This window comes from Papio anubis, chromosome 7 (assembly GCF_008728515.1).
Source record: "Papio anubis isolate 15944 chromosome 7, Panubis1.0, whole genome shotgun sequence".
Taxonomy (NCBI): Eukaryota; Metazoa; Chordata; class Mammalia; order Primates; family Cercopithecidae; genus Papio; species Papio anubis.
In genome coordinates, this window is record NC_044982.1 from 908,534 (window position 1) to 914,344 (window position 5,811).

Consider the following 5,811-nt stretch of genomic DNA (forward strand, 5'->3'; position numbering starts at 1 on the left):
GCCAGGCAGGGTGGCTCACACTTGTAATCCCAGTACTTCAGGAGGCAGGAGATTTGGGACCAGCCTGGGCAACATGGCAAGACCCTATCTCTACAAAAAATGTTTAATAATTACCTGAGCATAGTGATACACATCTGTAGCCCCCACTATCTGAGAGGCTGAGGTGGGATGATCGCTTGAGCCAGAAGTTTGGGGCTACAGGGAGCTGTGATTGAATCACTGCACTCCAGCCTGGGTGACAGAGTGAAGCCCTGTCTCCTGAAAAGAATAAAAATAAATAAAATTCTAAAACTAATAAAATAACAGTGCTACTAGGTTTGAAGAGTTTAAACGCAATCTGAAAATTTCATCATAAATTGAAAACTATAAAACACACATAACAGATCTTTTTTAGTTTAGAATTTTAGAACAGAAGTGTACAATTAAGAGCTCACATGATGGGTTTAAGAGCAGACTTAACACAGCTGAAGAAAGAATTAGTGAACCAGAAGCTGGATCAGAAGAAAATATGGCTCCGTTTACTTAACTGCTGTGGACATCTTTCCCTGCTGCTAGGGAAGCACTTGGAGAATATTTAGATGGGAAGAAGGAGAGTGAGGAGGATCAAAGCAAGAGCTACAAACAGAAAGAAGAAAGCCGATTGAAATTGGCTAAACTTCTGCTCTGTGGCACCGAGTTGGTGACAAATATCCAGGTGGCTATAGATATCAGAGAGATTCACAGGAGAGTCGAAGAAGAGGAGATAAAGCGTCAGAGGATTGAGAAGCTGGAGAATGAAGTTAAGACCAGCCAGGACAAATTTGACGAAATCACCTCAAAGTGGGAAGAGGGCAAGCAGAAGAGAATTCCCCAAGAGCTGTGGGAAATGCTCAATACCCAACAGCTGCACTGTGCTGGCCTCTTAGAAGATAAGAACAAGCTCATCAGCGAGTTACAGCAGGAGTTAAAAACAAAGGATGACCAGTATGTGAAGGATTTGAAGAAACAGTCAGATGACATCTGCCTGCTTCTGGAGCGGATGGAAGAACAGGTGAAGAATGTGATGAAAACCTTTCGTGAGGAGCTCTATAACATTGAGAAAGCATTTGAGGTGGAACGCCAAGAGCTACTGGCCAGTAATAAGAAGAAATGGGAGCGGGCCCTTCAGGCTCATAATGCCAAAGAGCTGGAGTATCTTACCAACCACATGAAAAAAGTGGAGGACTATGAGAAGCAGCTGAACAGGCAGAGGATCTGGGATTGTGAAGAATACAACACGATCAAGATCAAGCTGGAGCAGGATGTGCAGATTCTTGAGCAGCAGCTTCAGCAGAGGAAAGCAATTTATCAACTAAACCAAGAGAAATTAGAGTACAACTTGCAGGTGCTGAAGAAGAGAGATGAAGAAAGCACAGTGATTAAATCCCAGCAGAAGAGGAAGATCAATCGCCTGCATGATATACTTAACAATCTGAGATCAAAATATGCCAAGCAAATAAAGCAGTTTCAGGAGGAGAACCAGTCTCTAACCTTGGACTACAAACGTCTTGTGTTGCAATTCAAGGAGCTACAGAAAGCCATGCGGCATTTTGCTCTTATTGATGATGAGAAGTTTCAGGAGGTGGCTGATGAATGAGAAGAGGAAGGCAAAGGATCTAGCCAGAGCCTTTGATGTGGACAGGGTCATCACACCCATCATCTGGGAGAAGCCCTGGACAGCACCTGATTTCTGGTTCCTGAAGAATGTTGGAGGCTATTTCTCAGCAGCCCAAGTCCGCCGCGCCAGATAGTAGAAGAAATGCTCATGCACACTGAGGGAGGAGGCCAGAAGGGCATACCGAACCAGAAGTCCACACCTGCCGAGAGCAAATTTCTGAAAAACTACCAAGAAGATCACAGTGCTCCTGTGTGACGAGTCGGGGTTCCTCATAGAGAACGGCTGTGAGCGCTTCTCCTGCCCTGAACAGAATGAATGCTATCTGCACGAGGCTGGGCAGCCATCTTCTCCGCCCTTGGAATTGAAAGTGAAGATGACTTGTATAAACTGATAGAGCTTCTTCCTTAAATATCGAGCTCGCCGTTTATCTTCCAGTCTCCAGATCAAGTCCTGCAGTCAGGCGAGCATGGAGAAGGCGAGCATGGAGGGAGACAAGCATTGGGTCAGAATTGGAGCTGGCAGAGCAGACGGAGATGGAGGGAGCAAAGGAAGAAAGCCTGGTGGAAGAGGGAGAAGAAGGAGGAAAGAGAGGAGGAGACCCACCCTCCTGGGACATCCACCCCAATGATGTCCTCCAAGATTCTGGAGGCCTTTGTCATGGGTCTACTGAAAGAAGCCTATGGACTCATGAGGCCACGCCCAAGAGTGCAGAGAATATGTAACAACTCCAAGGACTCAGAGTACTGGCAGGCCCTGACCACGGTATCCCTTCCTCCAAAGCAGAACCTCTGGGATGCCCTCTACACAGCCTTGGAGAAGTACCACATTGTCCTGACCCAGAGGCCAAGAAGCTGCTGCTGGAGAGAAAACAGTTCTCTGGAGCAGCAGAACACCAGAGCTGCAGGCGCTGCTGCAGCAGTATCTGAACTCCAAGATCAACTCTGAACTGCAAGTTCCTCCCACTCAGGTGTTAGGTTACCCACAAAATAGAGCTGGAACTCCAAAGGCTGATGTGGTAGGGCTACAGCCTGATGCTGTAGTGTCTATCTGAGGAGCCAGCTCATATCACCCACTGGGGCCTTTACCTGGAGCCCGGCTCTCTGGATTTTCAGGGCTGTCTTTATAGCCTGTCGAGAATAAGGAGCCAGAGGTTACCTGTGTCCTGCATTATGATTAAGCCTTTTTTAAAAGGGATTAAAAAAAAAAAAAAAAAAAGAATAAAAATAAGTAAAATTTTAAAACTAATAAAATAACAGTGCTACTAGGTTTGAAGAGTTTAAGCAATCTGAAAATTTCATCATAAATTAGAAAACTATAAAACACACATAAACAGATCTTTTTGGATTTAGGATTTTAGAACAGAAGTGTACAATTAAAATCACATGATGGGTTTAAGAGCAGACTTAACACAGCTGAAGAAAAATTAGTGAACCAGAAGCTGGATCAGAAGAAAATATCCAGAATGAAGGACAGACAAAAACACAAGCACGGAACTGGAGGGTTAAAAGAAGACAGTGTCCACTGGTAAGGTCTAACATATAGGTAGTTAGAGTCCCAGAAGGAAAAGTGAGAAAGAAAAGAAGAAACATTTTTAAAGAGGCAATTGCAGAAATCTCTCTAAACTTAAGGAAATATCCACCCCATCATTCATATAGAATAAAATATGTAGAAAATCTCATCTGGGCCTGGCATGGTGGTTCATGCCTGCAATCTCAGCACTCTAAGAGGTTGAGGCAGGCATATCACTTGAGGACAGGAGCTTCGGACCAACCTGGCCAACATGGTGAAACCCTGTCTCTAGTAAAAATACAAAAATTAGCCTGGCTTGGTGGTGCTCACCTGTAATTCCAGCTGCTTGGGAAGCTAAGCCGGGAGAATCTCTTGAACTCAGGAGGTGGAGGTTGCAGTGAGCCAAGATCACACCCCTGCACTCCAGCCTGGGTGACAGCAAGACTCTTAAGAAGAAAAGAAAAGAAAAGGAAAGGAAAGAAAAGAAAAGGAAAGGAAACCACATCCATCCATAACATTATAAAACTCCTGAATACTGAAAAAAAAAAAAAAAAGAAAGGCTATCTTAAAAGTAGCCAAGGGCAGGGAAGCTCACAGTAGCTTTAAAGGAGGACCAGTGAGGCTGGCAGCTAATGTCATAACAGAAACAAAGAGAATGAGATGCTATCTTTACAGTGCTAAAAGAAATACCTGCTAAGCCAGAGAAACTATCTTTTGAAAATAAAGATGACTTTTATTTTTCTGTTCTTTTCTGTTTTCATTCCCTAGGGCTATCCTAACAAGGACCATAAAGAACAGAAGTATATTCTTGCACAGCTGTGGAAGCTGGAAGTCTAAACTCAAAGTGTCAGAAGGGCTGGGCTCTCTCTAAAGCCTGTAGGGTAGGATCCTTTCTTGCCCCTTCTAGCTTCTTTTTTTAAATTTCTAAAAACAACTGTATTGCTAAGAACCATGATTATTACTTAAAATAGATTTTCAGTTACTGACATAAAATATGTTGCTTTTGAGAACACATGGACACACAGAGGGGAACGACACACACTGGGGCCTATTGGAGGGTGGAGGCCGGGAGGAGGGAGAGGGTCGGGAAAAATAACTAAGGGGCACTAGGCTTAATACTTGGGTAATTAAATCATCTGTACGACAGACTCCCATGGCACACGCTTACCTGCGTAACAAACCTGCATATGTACCCCTGAACTCAAAATAAAAGGTTTTTTAAAAAATGTTCTTTGTGCTTCTAAAAATGTCTGAATGATCCTATATGCATTTTTTTTCTTATTTGCCTCTTATGCATAGCTTATAGATTTAAAAGTACAATGTTGCTTGTTTTGTATGCACCTTGGTGGATCTAATAATTTACAAATAGGACATAAGCATGCTGATACAGCCAGCAGTCAATTGCTCCTTCTGACAGCAGGGTCCAAATATACAACAAGCACCAATCAGCACTCTGTGTCTAGCTCAAGGTTTGTGAATACACCAATCAGTACTCTGTGTATAGCTCAAAGTTTGTAAATACACCAATTGATACTCTATATCTAGCTAACTCTGTATCTAGCTAACTAGCTCTCTGTGACTCTGTGTCTAGCTGAAGGATTGTAAACGTACCAATCAGCACTCTGTCAAATCAGGTCAATCAGCTGTCTGCAAAATGGCCCAATCAGCAGGATGTAGGTGGGGCCAGATAAGGAATAAAAGCAGGTTGTCGAGCCAGCAGTGACAAATCAGTTAGTTGGCTTCTTCACGCCAGGGAAGCTTAGTTTTTGCTCTTTGTAGTAAACTTTGCTGCTGCTCACTCTTTGGGTCGATCTCTAACTTTATGAGCTGTAACACACCCCCGCGGAAGGGGTCTGCAGCTTCATTCCTAGCCAGTGAGACCACTGAATCCACTCGGGGAAGAAACGGACAACCTCCAGACAGCCTTTAAAAGCTGTAACACCACAAAAGTCTGCAGCTTCATTCCTGACAGTGAGACCACGAACCCACCAGAAGGAAGAAGCTCCAGACACATCTGAATGTCTGAAGGAACAAACTCCAGACACCCCATCTTCAGGAACTGTAACACTCACCTTGAGGGTCCGCGGCTTCATTCGTGAAGTCAGTGAGACCAAGAACCCACCAATTCCCTCGGCTAAGACCAAGTGACTACACCAACATCATTAGGAAGATCACTAAATGGTGTATATAAAAGGTTCTGTCAACTTTAAACCCAGTACCCAATATACACTCATAGATATCAGCATATTACAGAAAAATAGTATTTCTTTTGTGGTCAAGCATATCTGGATTCTAATCCCAATTCTACTAATTACTCCCTTACTTTTTGTGTGCTGTGATAATCAATGTTTCTTTATTTCATTAGAATCTTGATAATATTTAGCTCACCATGTTTTTCTGGAAATCATATGAGATAACATGCAAAGGACTTAGTGCAGCACCAAATGTAACTGTTCCAGCTCCTGTGGTTGTCGACTGCCCTGGGCGCTCCTGGGCCTGCAGACGCATCATTCCAGCCTCTGCCTCTGCCTTCACGCAGTGTTCTCCTCATATCTGTGTCTCAATGTTTCTCTTCTTATAATGGCACTGACCATGCGGGATCTAGGACCCACTCTACCGTAGTGTGGCCTCTTCATGTTACCTTGATTACATCTGCCAAGTCTCTT

General features: G+C 43.7%; 1 pseudogene across 1 annotated transcript; it reads left to right on the plus strand.

Annotated features, from left to right (window-relative positions):
• The first annotated feature begins 526 nt into the window (after positions 1-526).
• On the plus strand, positions 527-2,687 carry LOC101010612 (annotated as a pseudogene). Its single transcript, XR_004184743.1, has one exon. The product of XR_004184743.1 is annotated as a dynein regulatory complex protein 1-like (transcript).
• The last annotated feature ends 3,124 nt before the right edge of the window (positions 2,688-5,811 follow it).